This window comes from Nuphar pumila, chromosome 16 (genome assembly GCF_984573655.1).
Source record: "Nuphar pumila chromosome 16, dmNupPumi1.hap1.1, whole genome shotgun sequence".
Taxonomy (NCBI): Eukaryota; Viridiplantae; Streptophyta; class Magnoliopsida; order Nymphaeales; family Nymphaeaceae; genus Nuphar; species Nuphar pumila.
Genome location: NC_143264.1, coordinates 79353920 through 79372011, shown reverse-complemented (window position 1 = coordinate 79372011; position 18092 = coordinate 79353920).

Below are 18092 nucleotides of genomic sequence, written 5' to 3'. Positions count from 1 at the left end.
AAGTTATTGTTTGTTGTTTTAATGATCTTTATGATCTATGTCCTCTTGCAAAACAGACACGTCTTCCTTTTTCCAACAGCACCATACCATCATTTCAACTTTGTTCACTGTGATATCTGGGGAGGATATACTATTTTTGCATGTTGGTTGATGATTTTAGTCGTTTTGTTTGAAACCCATTACCTCTTGAAAAATTTATGTCATGGTCAAAAACCAGTTTGTAAATTCACATCGATTATGGTACCGAATTTCTGTCTAATTACGTAGTAATTCCTTCGCGATCATCATCGTAATTGCATCTCAACACCACAGCAAAATGGAGTTTGTTGAGTTACAACATCCGGACTTTTTTAATATGGCTTTGTGCACTCCGTTTCCAAGTTAACCTTCCTATAAAGTTTTTTTGGGGGAATGTATCCGTACAGTAGCCTACCTTGTAAACTATATCTTGGCTCAACCCTATGAAATTATTTTCAATAAGAGTATGTGGTATGATCATCTAAGGGTTTGTTTTATGCCAGTAACAGTTTACAGTCAATCAGCCTATTGGCTTTATGATCTTGAAAGTCACTTGATTTTTACCAGCAGAGACGTTTTAAGTTTCGTGAGGACGTCCTTACTTTTCAGCAAGATTGGTATGCATCAAACAATGATGGTAATGTTGTTCCCTTGCCAGCCGTCCAGACATCACAAAATGAATTAGTTCACACCCAAGAACCCTCAGAGACTTCACGAGACCACCTCACCTCCCACAAGCCACCAGTGTCTGTCGTACCATCCACGAGATGTCCAAACTCAACTTTAGCAGTCCTTACAGCGGTCAAGTAGGACACATCACCAACCGTCACATCTCAAAGACTATAAGTGTTATGTGGTTCACTGCTTGCCCCCAAGAGTGTTAGCCAAACATGTACTCACCACCCGCTTGGTCATTATCTAGGCTATGATGCCTATGAGGTTGACTAGAATGAGAATGGCATTTCACCAGATGGCATAATGTCCACTTTTTTTTTTGAATTTATAACCCGAAGAAACCGCACCCATTTCTCATTTAGTATTGAATTTCACCCTCACTTTCTATGTTTTTTATATTAGAAAATAATAAAATTTTGTGAGAAACTTGCATGTTCATCATGTATCGTTTTATACTTCTATTCATGTTATTTCTTATTTGCTTTCGCCCACACTTCATATTGCTTAATTTTTTGTGTTTCCATTTTATTTTTCATGAACTAGCATAGTCGCTTCACAACCGTATCCTGCTTCCTGCTTCGTACTATTTTTTAACATTTGCTTCCTCACTTAGGCTTCACATGTCGCTTCTCATAACTATGGTTCAGACAACCAACGTAATGGAATTCATTAAATCGAGGGATGGACATCAGATCAGGAACCCCGGGATGGGCTGGGTTGATAAGAACCATGCCTAATACTGCTCAAACAATAAATCAGGCCAGGCTTGGGTCTGGGGAACGAAAAAAAAAACGGCAGCAACCTGAATCCAGCTGGGGCTGCGCCATCGGGTTGGTTCCGGTTGGTAGACCCAATGTCCAAACTTGTCTACATCTGAATTAAGGCCTTCCAGAGGTGATTAGTTAAACGGCTGGGTCTGGAGTTCAGTTTTTACATCTAAATTCAAATTCAGTCAAACATCCAAACTTGTTTACAGGTGAAAGTGCATCCAATCAGGCCAGGCCTTTGTACAGGCTTACTGGCCTGTAGACAGGCCAGGCCCGGTCAAGCCCAGCCCATCAACAAGCCAGGCAAGGCTAAGGTCCCAAGTCATGGCATAAGACTGGCCTAGAGGCAGGATGGGTCTCAAAAATGGAGGCCCAGGCCCAGCCCCTTTACACCGGTTTCTGAATATACTGTAAAATTGGAACTACCATTATTATGCACTGAGGCAGCTTTATCATTGGATATAAAATATGGAAGCCAACATATCAGGAACATTTTCTGCATGGTTCCACAATAACCACATAGGTTGGCAAGACTAAGACAAACTGCAAATACCAAGAATGGTTGAGGGAGGTCATAACTCATCAATCACTCATACTGTCTGGAACAAACTACTCCAGTACCTTCTGCTTTTGAATTCCAGACAACATAGATCAATTCCACTTAGCGCAACAAAGGTCTTAAAAGAAAAAACACTTACTAGAAACAACATATTTATGCATCACGCCTGTCCCCATGGCCACATATCCGAAAATGTTGCTTAGCAATTAAACAGGAGTAAGGTCAACCACACTTGCAACATCAAATTCAGATAACCAGAATTACTAAATGTACGTGAAATATATGCAGCACAGATATGCATGCCCATATATGTGAAATATAACATGTTACCTTCATAATACAACAAACTTTACACTGGATTTATGAAACTTGTGTGCCTTTAAGTTTCAAGTAAAGCAAAAAGAAATGCCGTCCCCTAGGACCAGAGATTGCTCTTCTAAAAGGAATAAGCATGATTTCAGATTATTTTTCCGCATGGTTGGGAAGTGCAATATCTCTGTCCAATCTGAATTCATTTTTGCATGATATGGACTTTGAATACATGATCCAGATTAAAAGGTCTTGTTTGCATGCAGTCAGAAAGATCGCTGTTGTATTTGTATAACTTGTAGCATGGTGCCCGAAGGGTGATGGTGAGTAGTTGCATAATAAGGAACAAAAAAGTTCCATTTCTTCTATCCTACAATAAATTATCTAATGTTGATTAATCCAGAGCCCCCTCTCTGGTTTTCCCTCGAGACAGAGTAATCTTCATTTCGAACAAGTACTAACATGCAGTTTGCACACTAAAAATGAACACAATATCATGTAGTTTTCTGACTCTTTGCAGTAGAGAGACTTGCTAAATCAAGGCTTCCAGTTTAGAAGAGGATTCAGAAGTTCAACTGAAAGTAGGTTAACATACCACATGCCAACCTCCCTCCTGCATTTCCAGTTGTAAGGCTAAGCGCATGCCCCCCTGTAAGCACAGACAGTGAAAGTAGAACCAAAATGTAAGAATTTCTGAATGGATGGAGACACGGTTCAAAGAGAAGTTTTAAAAGACAAGCAAATGAACAAATTCAGTACTAAAGAAGAATAAATCAGATTAATTCAAACAAGAAATGAGCTTTACCCACCAACACAATAATAGTAGATACCTTTTTCAGAGTGCAAAACAAGAATCCGTCTCCCCCAAAGCAAATTAAGAAGAATTAAAACAAATGGAAGAACAAAACAGAAACAATTACGCTACCATTTAATCTCAGGAAGCTAATCCATCACAAGAAATTCAATCCTATGCATGCATACTCAATTTCGCCAAGACCAACCATATCATTCCCCCGTCTCTCGCAAAAAATCCCATCCAACCACGACACAAAACCAAAAGCCAAGAATACCAACAATCCAAATCAACAACCAAACGAAGATCCATCACTCGAAATTCCCCATTATAGTCCAATTACCAACAATGACAGAGCTCTAGCCTCCAGAAACAGTAAGAAAGCGAAAGAAGACATACCATTGTCTTCCTGAGATAAGGTGACGACTCCTTCAACCTGAGAGCTCCCCTTGAACACAGAGATGGCCTTCTTGGTGGCTGCGACCACAGTGAGAGGCCGAGCAGGAGCAGAGGCGGCGAGCTTCACCGAGCCAATGATGGGCCTAAAAGTGAACCACTAAAAGAGGAAACAAGGGACGACAGAGGAGAAGAAGCAGGATGCATCGGAGCAGAAACCGACGAAGCGGCTGCGAAGGTGGAGGCGATGGTCGGTCACTCTGCCACTTTCAGTAGAGACCCATCGGCCAGCGCAAAACGACGATCTCACCCGCAGCTTTTTTAAAAATAATGGAGTTAAATTCTTGCAATCGTTTTTAAAAGGTTTTGGGGAGAGGGACAAAAGTTGAAAATGGCAAAACATCGGCAGTCAAAAACTCGCGAGAACTTTAACATTTTTTTAAAATGTCACATTTTTTATGCAGAATCTTGGAAATAAAAATAAATTAAAATATAAAAAGTAAAATTTTAAAGGAAATATAAATAAAAAATATTTAAAAATAAGAACCACACGTTTTTTTTACGATAAATAACTGTTAAAAACGTAAACATCGTGATATTTATGTCTTGATGAAAAAATAACGATATTTTGAATATGTCGCAAGAAATTACGTACCTTTTAAAACGTTCAAGTAATTTCTCGGGATATTTGTCACTAGATTGGTTGTTTTTAATTTTTAATGACTCAGAGGTATAAGGGTACGCATCAGGTCGGGTACTGGACCCGAGATCCGGTTTAGAGCAGCCCGAAGTCCGATAAAAGTAGGCAAAAAATAATATCTCAATGGAGCCCGGGCTGGCCTGTTTAGTTGGACTAGGGGTGTCAACAGGTTACTTATGACCCAATCTCGATCTGTAATCCGGTAGGGTCAGGGTTTGGTAACAAAGGAAAAGGAAGGGTCTGATTAACTATCTGGGTCAAACTAGTGAGGCCCGGTTACTAAATGGGTCGGTTACAGCTTATGAAACTTTATACCAAACTTGGGTCTGACCTGAGTTTCAATTTTTCCAATGTAAAAAACTGAAAAAATATTACTTTATCCGGTATGAACCTTTATGTATTTTTTTATCAAATATAGGTGTGGTTTTTCTTATGAAAGATCCAGTACAACCCGATCCGAACCCGATACAGCATCACTTAGTCGGGTTCAGGTTTGAACCCACCCACTAGTGAAACAAGTTTATGAACTTTAACAACCATTTTTATGCTAGTACTGATCACATAAAGCAGCATTCCACAAGTATGCAGTTTTGCTATTTATTGGATATCTTGTGGTCATTATGCTCCACACTAAATTTGTGTCCGGGACAACGACGTTCCAGCCATAAAGAAATGTCTTGCATTGGTCGATATTTAGGGCACGTTTGTGTGCCAAAGAAAGGATTTCCACACATCCTCTCTCTAAGGAAACTAAGTCTGACCACCCCCCATCAAGAGAGGATCGTATAAAACGGTGGGTGACCCCGCCCCCATTGTTCAAGTGGGACCAAAGGGGGCGGGGTTAGTGGATGTGGTTGGTGGGTGACACCCGCTCTTACCTCTTTCCCCTTCTATCGGACTTCGTTTCTGCTGAAAAGGGATGGATGATCTCCATGAAAAACAAAATGGGTCTCTTTCTTAGTTGAAAGAGAATTCCTCTTTGAACATGAGGTTGTGGGTGTTCCCCTGTGACCTATTTTGTAGTTGTGTCTAGAGAGTGTTTTGCTTTGGTTGAGTCTTGATGTAATTGTTGAGTGACTTGTAACTTTTTTTGGGTCACCCTTATACTTTGGTTCAGGTTGATCAATATCCTTAAGGGTTAACCCGTAGATTTGAATTGTAACGAGTCTACGAACAAAATTGTGAATGAATGCAAATGCGTTGAGCTTTCTTTTGTTCATCCTCGTTGTGAGTACTTTTTAATGATTGCAATTTCTCTCCCTCTCTCTTCTTTCGCTCTCTTGCACTCTGAGTTAATTATGCTTCACCAGAAGGCTTGCAATGATAAGGAAGGATCGTCGCACCGCATTGGCCTATTGAAGAAATACGCCAGTGACAAGTGGTACCAAAGCCCGCCCTCGAACTGAGGAAGGAACTCCAGAGTCAGTGTCAAGAGAAGCGCCGACATGCTGCGATTTGTGAGCAAGACATCGTGGCGCTCAAATACAACTTGCACAGTACTAAAGGTAAAGCAGTCGTCGAGATCGAGGAGATGGGTTCACCTCGAGGTCATGAGCAGATGGCCGAGACTGTCAATAGACTAGTGACTGATATGACTTCTCATGAGAAAACGATTTTACACGCATCTGAGTCATTCGGAGGACTGAATGATGAGGTGAATAGCCTGCGAGAGCAGGTGAACTTGCTGATAGGACAGGTTGATTCGCTGACTACGACAATGATCACCCTGCAGACTGAAGTATGAGAGCTTCAGTTGAAGAACCACACTTTACAGCGGATGGTGACCTTAAATGGCAGAAATGGCAATAGGTCATCAAAATAGATATGCCGAGGCCAGTAAAGTTCAATGGTTACAAAGACAACAAGGTCATAAAAAACTTTCTGTTTTAGGTGGAAGACTACTTGAACATTCAAAATGTATTGGTCGAGGACCTCAGGATGAAGGCAACAACAACTCTACTTTATGAAGATGCTATAGCCTAGTGGAAAAAGAAATGTAGCGACATGGAAATAGGGTATTGTGTAATTGATACCTTTGAAGCCTTTAAAATTGAGCTATATAGCTACTTTATGTCAAGAAATGCACAGAAACAAGCTTATCGGATGATGACAGAACTTAAGCACATTGGATCATTGCAAGACTATCTCAGAACGTTCGAGAAGCTCATGCTAGAGGTACCCAATATGCCAGATGAAGACAAACTCAACTGGTTTATTATAGGACTACAACCATACACACAGTCCGAAGTGAAAAAAAGCAATCTCGAGATTTTGAAAGATGTGTATATGATGGTCGAGCGTATAGTGGATACTCAACGTAAGCCCTTCACTCCATCAACCAAGGTCGGGAAGAAGCTAGACCATAGAGGCAAGAAAGATGATCGGTGTGACAACAAGGGTGAGGCGTCGACCCAACACCACTTCGATAAGAAGTAGAATTACAAGAAGTACAACAATGACAATAAAGGGTGGGTTGTGACTTGTTGGTTCTGTGGCGATAGGCATATTGCAAGGTGATGTCCAAAGTACATCATGAAGGACGATGGACGGGCCAATGCAGTATAGGTATAGAGCAGCAACACCGAGGTTATGCAACCAAGGATGAGAGTTATGTGGTCAGTCAACGCAATAAGAAGCTACACAGTTGAAAGCATACTGGTTAGCAAAGAAGTCGTTGCAAATAGAAAGTCTATTACGACAATGGTAGACTTCAGAGCCACGCATAACTTTATCTCGCGGAAACAGGCAAAGCGGTTGAGCTTGAAGTTCAGGCCAAAGCATATGACCATTAAGACGATGAACTCTGAGACCAAGCCTATCCTTGGTGAAGCAAGGGATGTGGCTATCCGAATTGGGAGTTGGGCCGACAAAGTCAACTTTTCAGCGGTGACCCTGGATGATTTTTGAATAATTTTGAGCATAAAGTTTCTTTGCAGTCAAAATATGATGGTGATGCCAAAGTTTAATTCGTTAACGATAATGGGGCCAAATTCTTTGCACACGGTGCAGTTGCGTACTCTTGGAGGCAAGACTTCAATGTTATTTGCTATACAATTGAACAAGGGTGTCAAACGGGGAGAGCAGACATTTCTAGTTGTTGTGTGCACCAAAAAAGGAAAGGTGAATGTAGTAGTTGTCATGTGCACCAAAAAAGGAAAGGTGAATGTAGTAGTTGTCATGTGCACCAAGAAGTAATGCCTCTAGAACTGTCGAAATATCTGCCATTGAGACACGAGGTCGACCACAAGATAGAGTTGACCCAAAAAGCAAAGCCCCCTGCCATGGTCCCTTATCGCATAGGACCAGCTGAATTGAAAGAGTTGTACAGACATATGAATGAAATGTTAGAAGCAAACATTATTTGTCCATCAAAAGTACCCTTTGGCGCTCTTGTGCTCTTTCAGGTGAAACATGATGGTTCTAAAAGGCTATGTGTGGATTATTGTGCATTAAAAAAGGTCACGATGAAGAACAAGTATTTGTTGCCACTGATAGCGGACTGGTTTGCTAGGCAGTGCACGTGTCTTTTTAAAGCTAGATTTGTGATCAGGTTACTGACAAGTGAGGATTGCTGACAGTGATGAGCCCAAGATAACTTATGTCACTCATTATGGTGCTTACGAATTCTTAGTGATACCATTTAGATTGACTAATTCTCCAACCACATTCACGACATTGATGAATAAGTTCTTCTACTCCTACTTAGATAGGTTTGTAGTAGTCTATCTTGATGACATCGTAATTTATAGCAATAGCATGGAGGAACATATCGGGTACTTGCGAATAGTGTTTCAAGTGCTGAAGGAGAATGACCTCTGTGTCGAGGAAGAGAAGTGTCTCTTCGACCAGAAGGAGATCAACTTTCTTGGCCACGTCGTGGGGTGTAGTTTGCTACACATGGATGTGCAGAAGATAAGAGTCATCCAGGAATGGAGTCCGCCAACCAAAGTGTCAGAGTTGCAGTCATTCTTTGGCTTGGCAAACTACTATCTATAGTTCATCGAAGGCTACTCCTTCATTATTGCTTTTCTCACGGATTTGCTGAAGAAGAATTGGGTATGGCTCTAGACAAGAGCCTACCAAGATGCCTTTGATGACTTGAAGAAGGCCTTGGTGATGCAACCAATGTTGTGGTTGTCAAACCACTCAAGATCCTTTCAAGTCCACACAAATGCTTCAGACTTCACAATCGATGGAGTTATCATGCAGGAGGGTCATCCGATTGCTTACAAGAGTCAGAAGTTAAAGGATACAGAGAGACGATATACGGTGCGCGAGTGTGAGATGACGACCATCGTGCACTACCTCAGGACTTATCAACATTATCTTCTGGGTGCCCAGTTCCTCATCAAGAAAGACAATGTCGCCATGAGCTATTTTCAGACGTAGAAAAAGCTAACGGCCAAGCAAACTCAATGACAAATATTCCTAGCTAAGTTCGACTTTGCTTTGGAGTATAAGGTGGGGAAGACCAACGTTGTTGCTGACACCCTGAGTCGTAAGGTAGAATTGGCGGCTGCGCGGGTAGAGCCTTCCGAAGTTCACTTGAAGGGTGCATTGCTGGACCGCATCCGCGAAGGAATGTAGCAGGATACAATGGTGCAACACCTTGTCTTTCTAACACAAACAGGAAAAACTCAACAATTTTGGCTACAGGACGGCCTCCTCTTGACTAAAGGGGGACACATCTTTGTGCTGCGGTGGGGAAGCATTTATCGTAAATTGCTTAAGAAGTGCTATGATATATTATGGGCCGATCATGCAGGTCAGGAGCGGACCTTAGCACTCCTTGAGCATGGCTACTATTGGTCGCAGATGAGAGACAATGTAGAGGGGTATATACGAACGTGCCTCATCTGCCAGCAAGATAAAGGGACCAATCAGAAGACTGTCGGCCTCCTTGAGCCTCTACCTATTTCAAAACATCTTTGAGAAAGCATTTTCATGGATTTCAATGTTAGTCTGCCAAAGATAGATGGTCTTAGCTTCATCTTGGTGGTGGTGGATTGTTTTTCTAAGTACACCACCTTCATCCCAACTTCCAAGGAGTGCTCTGCAGAGAAGACTGTGGAACTATTCATCATGCATGTTGTGAAGCACTAAGGCATACCGAGAAGTATTGTGAGTGATCGCGATGCTCGCTTCATGGGCAAATTCTGGCATGAAGTATTTCAGTTACTTGACTCTGATATATTATTTTTAATAAGTTTTCACACACAGACCGATGGACGGACAAAGCGCATCAATGGACTGTTGGAGTAGTACCTCAGGTACTTTGTTACTGCCAATCAGAAAGACTAGGTGAAACTCCTAAACGTGGCTCAATTCTGCTATAATCTCTACAAGAGTGAGTCATTAGGCAACAACCCGTTCAAGATAGCTACGGGATAGCAATTGCTGGCTCTACATACTCTAGTCACACAAGAGAAGGGAAAGTCATCCTTCGTCTATCAGTTTGTTCGAGACTAGCACGAGCAGACTGAGCTTGTGAAGGCATTTCTGCACAAGGCGGCTAAAAAGATGAAGAAGTGGGTGGACAAACATCGTCGGCCTGTTGAGTTCTGTGTTGGGGATCAGGTGTTGGTGAAGCTTTACCCAGATTGCGAAAACATCTTCCGTGGGTAGCACCACCGACTGATCAAGAAGTATGAGGGACCATTCACCATTACCAAGAAAGTGGGCAACTTATCGTACAAGTTGAACCTACCCTTAGACTTCAAAGTGCACCCGGTGTTTCACGCATGCAACCAAAAATCATTCTATGGGGACAAGAGAGATCCAAAACGTAGTGTGCTACAATACGCTCCTATCCTGCAGAGAGTCCCGACAATACAACGGGCCAAGAAGCGCCTCAACAAAATCTTTAGCTACAAGGTCAATTACTTGGGAGAAGCGAAAAAGTATTTTAAGTAGTGGGAGGAGACAATGAAATCTACATGGGAGCCAACATTCTGGATGAAGAGTCGTTATCTAGATGAAGTCAGGGCCTACCATGAAATAGATGGCACCGAGGGCGGCACATGATTTGAAGGGGGGAGCATGTTCCCCATGCATGTGACCTACTTTGTACAGTTGTGTCTAGAGTCTGTTTTGCTTTGGTTGAGTCTTAATGTAAGTGTTGAGCCAATTGTAACTTTCTTCAGGCCACCCTTGCACTTTGGTTCAGGTTGATTAATACCTTGAAGGGTTAGCCCATAGATCTGAACTATAATGAGCCTACGAGCAAAATTGTGAATGAATACAAATGTCACTACAAGAAACCTGTGGATTAGCGACGACCTAAATTCATTGCTAAATAGTTTAGCGACGGATTAGCGTCGGATTAGCGACGGAAAACTTTCATCGCGAATTTTTCAACGCTAAGTAGTGCCAGAACTTATCCGCCGTTAATTTCGTCGCTAATTTACGACGGATTAGCTACGGATATGATTCATCGCGAGTCTTTCGCTATTTTAAATTAGCGATGAATAATATCCGTCGTTAAATTTAAAAAAAAAATAAAAAAAATTGCTCGTTCCTGGCGCGTTCTTCACGACGGGGGCACTCAGCTTCAACTGCGACTCCACGCGGATCTTCGCGAGCTACAGGGGGAGGAGCAACGAGTACGGCATAGGGGTGTGGGACGACCACACCGGGAAGCAATCAGATTTCTACTATGAGACCCCCGTCTGGTCCGTTGGTGACTCCGGCAGGCTCCAGTGGCTCCCCAACAGCAGCCTCCTCTTCATCGCCACTCTCTACCCAAGGACGGAGAATTGCTACATCACCATGCTGGATTTCAGGGAGAACAATGCCGTCTGGTCCAGGTCGGACATCGGGGCATCGGTGACGGTCGACGAGAAGCTCATGCTCGATGCCATCGTCATGGAGGACGACAATTCCATCTGCGTCTTGAACCAGTATGACGATCTGCGGGTTCATGGATCTGAGGAGCAATCTCGGTAGCGTGAGGTGGAGCACGAGGAGCAGGCTGCTCAAGGTGGGCAACGCCGACGAGAGGTGCTACCCCAAGCTGGCCGCCCACGGAGGCCAGCTCTTCTCCTCCACCAACGACAACATCTCTGTGTTTTGTGGGTCGGATTGGGTCTTGACGTTTCGGCTCCGGCGAAGTCACGGTCGCCCCATATGCAACTTCTCCATAGGTGGGGATCGACTCTTTATGCGCGTCGTCAGAGGAAGGGCGGGATGGTTTAAATCGAACGGGGGGGGAAACAAAGGGAGGAAAATTTTTGAACGGGAAGAGGGAAAATTTCGCGCCTCAGGTGGGATGAAAATTAGTGATGGAATTAGCGAGAGAATTTTTCTGTCCCTAATCCATCGCTAATTAGTGACGGAAAAATTCCCTCGCTAATTTCGTCGCTAATTAGCATTTTTTTAGTGTTTTGGCGATGAAAAAAATGTTGTCGCTAATCCCTCGCTAATTAGCGACGGAGATATTTTCGTCGCTAATTTTACAAATATTTCAAACGTTAGTGACAAATAGTTTTCGCTCGCTAATCCATCGCAAATTAGCAACGGAAAAAATCTGTCGCAAATTTCCGTCGCTAAGTAGCATTTTTCTTGTAGTGTGCGTTAAGCTTTCTTTTGTTTACCCTCGTTGTGATTACTTTTCAGTGATTGCAATTTCTTTCTCTCTTCTTTCGCTCTCTTGCACTCAGAGTTATTTAAGCTTCTGCAAGCAACTTGAAGGCTTGCACGGTAAGGAAGGACCATCGTGTCGCACTGGCCTATTGAAGAAATAGGTCTATGACAGTGAGGCTCAGTGCAATTTTTGAGAAAATTTCCACTTTTTTGTGGCACACAAACGTTTTTAAGGGTATGTTTGATGGCTCATCATGCGCATTACGCAGGACAAAAAAGCTTAAAAATCATACATTTTATAACAAATGAGAGATGCGGCGAACACACAGAACATCATCCACCACATCCATATTTGTATGATATTTTTTTTCCACCCTCACCCTATTACAAAAAGAACGGGGACGAAAAGAACGGAGTTAAAAAAATGAATACCTCGACAAGTGTGCCTCTCTCTCTCTCTCTCTCTCTCTCTCTCTCTCTCTCTCTCTCTCTCTCTCTCTCTCTCTCTCTCTCTCTCTTGTACAGCAGTTGCCGCCGAAGAGCGAAGGCGAGGCCACACTACAAGAAAATTGTGGATTAGCGATGGCCTCCATCCATCGCTAATTCGTCGCTAAACTGTTTAGCGATGGATTAACGATGGATAGAGGCCATCGCGAATTTTTGTTCGCTAATTGGCGAAAAACTTATTTGTCGTTAATTCCGTCGCAAATTTGCGACAGATTAGCGATGGACAATATTCGTCGCTAATCTGTCGCTAAATTTAAAAAAAAAATAAAAAAAATTGATCCCTGTCGGGCGGTATTCCGGCAGCAATAAGCTGGACTTATACCGCACCCGACAGGTATTGCACAGAACGATCGCTTTGCCTCGTCGCCGGACTTGTATCGTCCTCCATGAACCGGTGCTCTCCGGCATCGCCGTCCTCCGTGAACCGACGTCGTCGTCGTCGTCCTCTGGCGTCGCCGTCCTCCGTGAAACTGCGTCCTCCGAAGTCATCGTCGTCCTCCGGCGTCGCCGTCTTCTATCGTCAACGTCCTCCATTGTTGCCGTCCTCCGTCGTCGCCGTCCTCCGTCGTCGCCGTCCTCCATGAAACTGCGTCCTCCGAAGTCGTCGCCATCCTCCGGCGTCGTCGTCCGCCGGCGTCGTCGTCCGCCGTGAAACTGCCTCGTCGTCGTCATGCTCTCTAGCGCGCTCTTCGACGGGGAGAGAGCGGTTTAAATCGTGCGCGGACGATTTAAATTTCGAACGGGGAGAGAGGGAAAATTTCGCGCTCGGTTTAAATCGAAATTTAGCGAGGGAATTTTTTCGTCGCTAATTAGCGACGGAAAAATTCCCTTGCTAAATCCCTCGCTAAAATGGTTTTCTTGTATTGAGAATTAGCGACGAAAAATTATTGTTGTTAATCTGTCGTTAATTAGTGACAGATTCATGAAGAAAGTTTTCTCTAGCTAATCTGTCGCTAATTTGCGATGGAAAAAATCTGTCACAAATTTCCGTCGCTAATTAACAATTTTCTTGTAGTGTCAGTCGCCAAGGGTGAGATGGTTGTGGGGGTCATCGACATAGATCATCGACATTGGGGTTCCCTTTCAATTCCCCAAGATCATGAGGAAAGCTCTCCTTGTTTCTTCTATCCTCACATTGTCAAAAGAGAGATGGCCTCGAACAGAAGAATGCACGTAGTCGCACTCACACCATTAGGGCCTCAGAGGGCAAGCCTTGAGCCAGATGATGACCATTGGGTATTTCTGGTAACACCCACCTTGCTTTTTCCAGTTTCTTGATTTGGGTTTTTTTACATTTCTCCGAGAAATTTTCATTTCGGGATCGGTTATGGGGTTTCTTGGTAACCATTTCCATGTTTCAATCAACTACCCTGAAAGTTTTGCCAAATTAGGATCATGGATTTTGCATTATTTTGATTGTTTCATTGTTTTTATGTAATGTTTTGTTTTGGTTTATTTATGAAGAATTTATCTGGTTTATGCATGTTTGGTCATTCCCATAGGTTCTTGATTTTCTAGATATTTTAAGAGTTTTAAGAAGTTGTTGGGACATTGTCATCAAACAACGGACATTTGAAACACAGTATCCGAGTATGGTCCAATCAAACGCTGAACTTGGTACAGTTGTTACGGAACAAACAAAACCAATGTTCTTTTCCGTAATTTTTTGTTCATTTGGTCCAATTCTGGACAAGTTATGAAACATACCCTAAGGAGGCGTTTGACTCATTGGACACACCAATTGGCGTTTGTCCATAACCTGCTCGCCCTGTCTTAATTATCAAGCAGCGAGAACCAACGGGTCGCCACCTGGTGAGTTGGTTCCCTGCATATCAAACGTGGGACTGCACCCGAGCAGGGACAGGCCAGTCCCCGCTCAGGTGCATCCTGCTATTCAAACACTCCCTAAAACTTCCACCTCGTGTGGAATCCCGAGTCATAGTGACAAACGTTTAAACGTTAAAAGAATGGCAAGCCAAAAACTCGTTTGAAATTGAATTCTTTTGAAAAAACTCATGTATTTTTGGACAAAATATCGATAATAATAAGCATATTATAATTTTAATAAATTTTTACGAAGAATACAAATAAAAATATTTAAAAATAGAAACACACGGTCTTTTCATGATAAATAGCCATTAAGATTATAAATATCATGTTAAATTTGTGATATTTACATTTTTACAAAAAATGATATATTTTGATAATATCGCAAGAAATTGCCGTTTAAAACATTTCAGTAATTTCTCACATTTTTCATGGTGATTTTTCCAAAATATTGCCGATATATGTTACATTGTCCTGAGTTGATATTGTTCTATAAAAAGGCTGTTCTAATCTATGTGTCCTGTATCACAAAGGTTTCTTAATGGCAATAATATGTTTTGCTTTGCATTAAAGTAATATAAGTAATATTTATTGCATATTTAGACTGAAATTTACTTCCCAGTGAGGTGGGAGGGAGGAAAGATGTCAGAGAAACCAGCAATTTTTTAACATGCATTGAATTCTTTAATATTTTTTATTAATATCATTGAATTCTTACGGTGGATCTGGTTTGGGATCAGGATTCGGGACTACCATGCTTTGCAAAATTAAATGCATTGTGGAGTGACACTACTGTATCATTTAATGCACAGAAGCATTTAATCTAAAACAAGAGCCATGTTCGAATGGTGAAAATATCACATCGGTCTTGATCATGTTCTACTGAAGGCAAGTCCTTCAAAAATGAAAATGGTGTGAGTATCCCAGTTCCATTGCAACCATGCAACTCAATGAAAACTTGGGAACTCTGCATCTCATTTGGAAACAGTGAGAGTGGAGCCCACAGATCTTCATAAGTGTGATGTCATGTGGATATTGAATAACCAAAGAATATATATATATATATATATATATATATATATATATAGAGAGAGAGAGAGAATCAACATTATCAACAAAATGTTGAACTCATGAACCGAACAAAATAGAAAACAAAACTAAAATATAGAAAAACAAAAGCTAAAGAAAAAAAAACTACAAACAACTAGCAACAAACAACAAAGTCAAGCTCAACCAGGATCCGCTGGATTAGAAAAAACCACCGATGAGTGAACGTTGTTCAGACGAAAGGAGAGGTCTCTAAGATGCATATGTAGAATCACATATACATCAATCAAGATTTTATGGACAAGATTATTAAGGATGACCAGAATTTGACGGAAAGTAGCATCATTGTGTGTCATCCAAACAAACTACCAAGTAGTAAGCAACCATGTCTTCCATATCAGTCTTCACCGCTTGCATCGTCTAATTTCAATAGAGCCCAAGAGCAGATCAAGCACAAAAGACTCCTCTTTGACAATTACGTTCGGAGATCTCCACATCCTATTAAATAGAACCACAAAGATTGAGCAAGACCAGAATAAATGAAAAGTAGTTTCTTCAGCAGTTTGACACAACACACCAACTTGGAAACTAAAAGCTCAACTTGTTTAAATAACTGTGTAGTGCTTTCGTTCTATCCTGGTAGGCTCCTTCAAAAATTATAGTTTTTGATATTTTTCTCATATCTAACATGTGACCTATAGGTTTTGTTTAGTTGGAACTGACTTTTAGATCACCAGAATCTGACCTGTATACAGGTTTTTAAGATGATCCAAAATCAATGATTACGAAGGCATCAATTTTTCTCAGCTCATAAAAATACATTTTTCATCGAAAAAACATAATTCAAGAGTTGATTCCTACTAAATCGAGCATGTTAAATACATCTAAAAGGTTCAAATCTATTATAAAAAACTTCAAACTATGGAGCGGAACGGGGTAAAACGAGAAAAGAGACCCTAATATGTTCAGTTCTCATATATATGTGTGTGTGACCTTGATACCATCTTATATTAGGTGGCCGGGGAAGGTGTAGTAGTTTTCTTCTTTATTTTTCTCTTTTTTTGGATAGTTTAAAGACAAATCCTCCCCATCACCAACCGCGCCTTTAGTTGATTAAACCTTTGAGGTCCCTTTGCCCACCTGGAATACACTCAGACCCAGTTTTGACCTAGTCTCAAGTGATGCCACCGGTGGGTTTCAAACTTGTGATGTCCCATCAACTTGTGACACTCATATATTGCCGCTATCATATGAGCAGAGCCCTTGTAGGCGTTTTTCTCTCTCCTTTGATAGCAAGGGTACTCTGTTTTGGTTTGGGCATCCCATTATGTTTTATGTTGATTGATTATGGCTCAGTTTTTGTGTTCGCAGCTAGGGTTGCAAATGGATAGGATCCAGGAAGAATTTGCAAAATTTATCTGTCCCAGATCCGAACAGTCCCGTCTCCCCCAATGTATCTTGTGTTCCAGAACCTGACCTGTTTGCATCCCTATCCACAATATAAAACTCCAGAGCACTCCTACGTTACCCACCAGAAATATTTTCAAATTAGATTCAACGTTGCAGCAGGATACCAACACACTGGGTATCGAACTTGCCAAGTCATTCAACTTGAACGTCTTAAGACGACACACCTAGCCAGGTGTGCAGAGCCTTTACAGGCAGTGTTTAATAAGGTTACTCCAAACCTTCTGTAAGAAGTGGCTGGGTTACCCTCAAGGTTCGAACTTGAGTCAAGCATGCTTACAGTCCAGGCATCTTACACCAAGCAAGGGCCTTCAGTTGAGTCGTTTATCTTTCCAAATACTTGCAAATAGAAGAAACCAAACCGTGCATGACTTGTGGAAGACTCAAGAGAAAATTGCCGGTCAATCAAACACGGGATGCAATTGGGAGGACCCATTTAATGCAGTGCCATAACAAGTGTAGGCGTGGGCCTTCCAATATGCAGAAAAAACCAGTCCTGCAAGGTTTCTTCACAAGAAATGCATGCGCCTGAACTCTTGTAGCTTTTACCCACACTCCACAGACCAATGCGTTTGATGAAAATGGTTTCATATCCTTGTCCTACGTTAAATGGCCTCTAACCTCCAAGCAATTTCTTACATAAGGTACTGTGGAAACTGAAATTATAAGCCAAGGATGTAACCTGAGATCATGTGGACATATGTGGGACGGTGGTTTTCTAAAAAAAAAGAAATTAATGTCCTGGACAAGCACATGTTTGTCCTTGTATGTGCTGGACGAGGAGGAAATGTTCCAAATTCATTCATAGTTGGTTTAAGTGCTGGACAAGGACAGTGTCTTCTATTCAAGCCTGGACAAGCAGTCAAATGCAAGGTTGTTAAATGCGATGAGGGGAAGCGAGGCGTTGAGCCTGCGCTTCGCCTCTGAGGCGTACGCCTCTCACAACTGGAATGGAAGTGAAGCGGTGGGAGGGGAGGCAGTAAGAGAAGGACCACCCGCCCAGCTGGTACGGAAGCGAGGGATATGCCGGTCGTCCGGTGGTCGGAAAAGACTGAGCAGCAGCTGCAGCACAGCAACTCCGGTGGTCGGTGGTCACAACTGGTCGGAGGTTGATGAGGGGCGCATCACAGCAACGCGAGGTACCTTAAGCGTGCGCCTCGCCTCTGAGGCGTAGGCTTCAGGTACTGAGGCGTACGCCTCTCACAACACTGGTCAAATGCACCCCAAGTTTAGTAGGTTGGCTAGGAGAGACTTTGGCTGCAATAAGGCATCCTTCTCTTTTCTTAAGCAGAAAACCGTCCATCATACATGTTGTCTTTCAGGACAGATATTGCAAGACCCGATGCCATCAAAATCGATCTGAATGGGTGTGAATCAACTGATAATCAACAAAATTCAAATCTAATATCAAGAGATTTGGATTGAATCATCCCCTTAATGAAACTA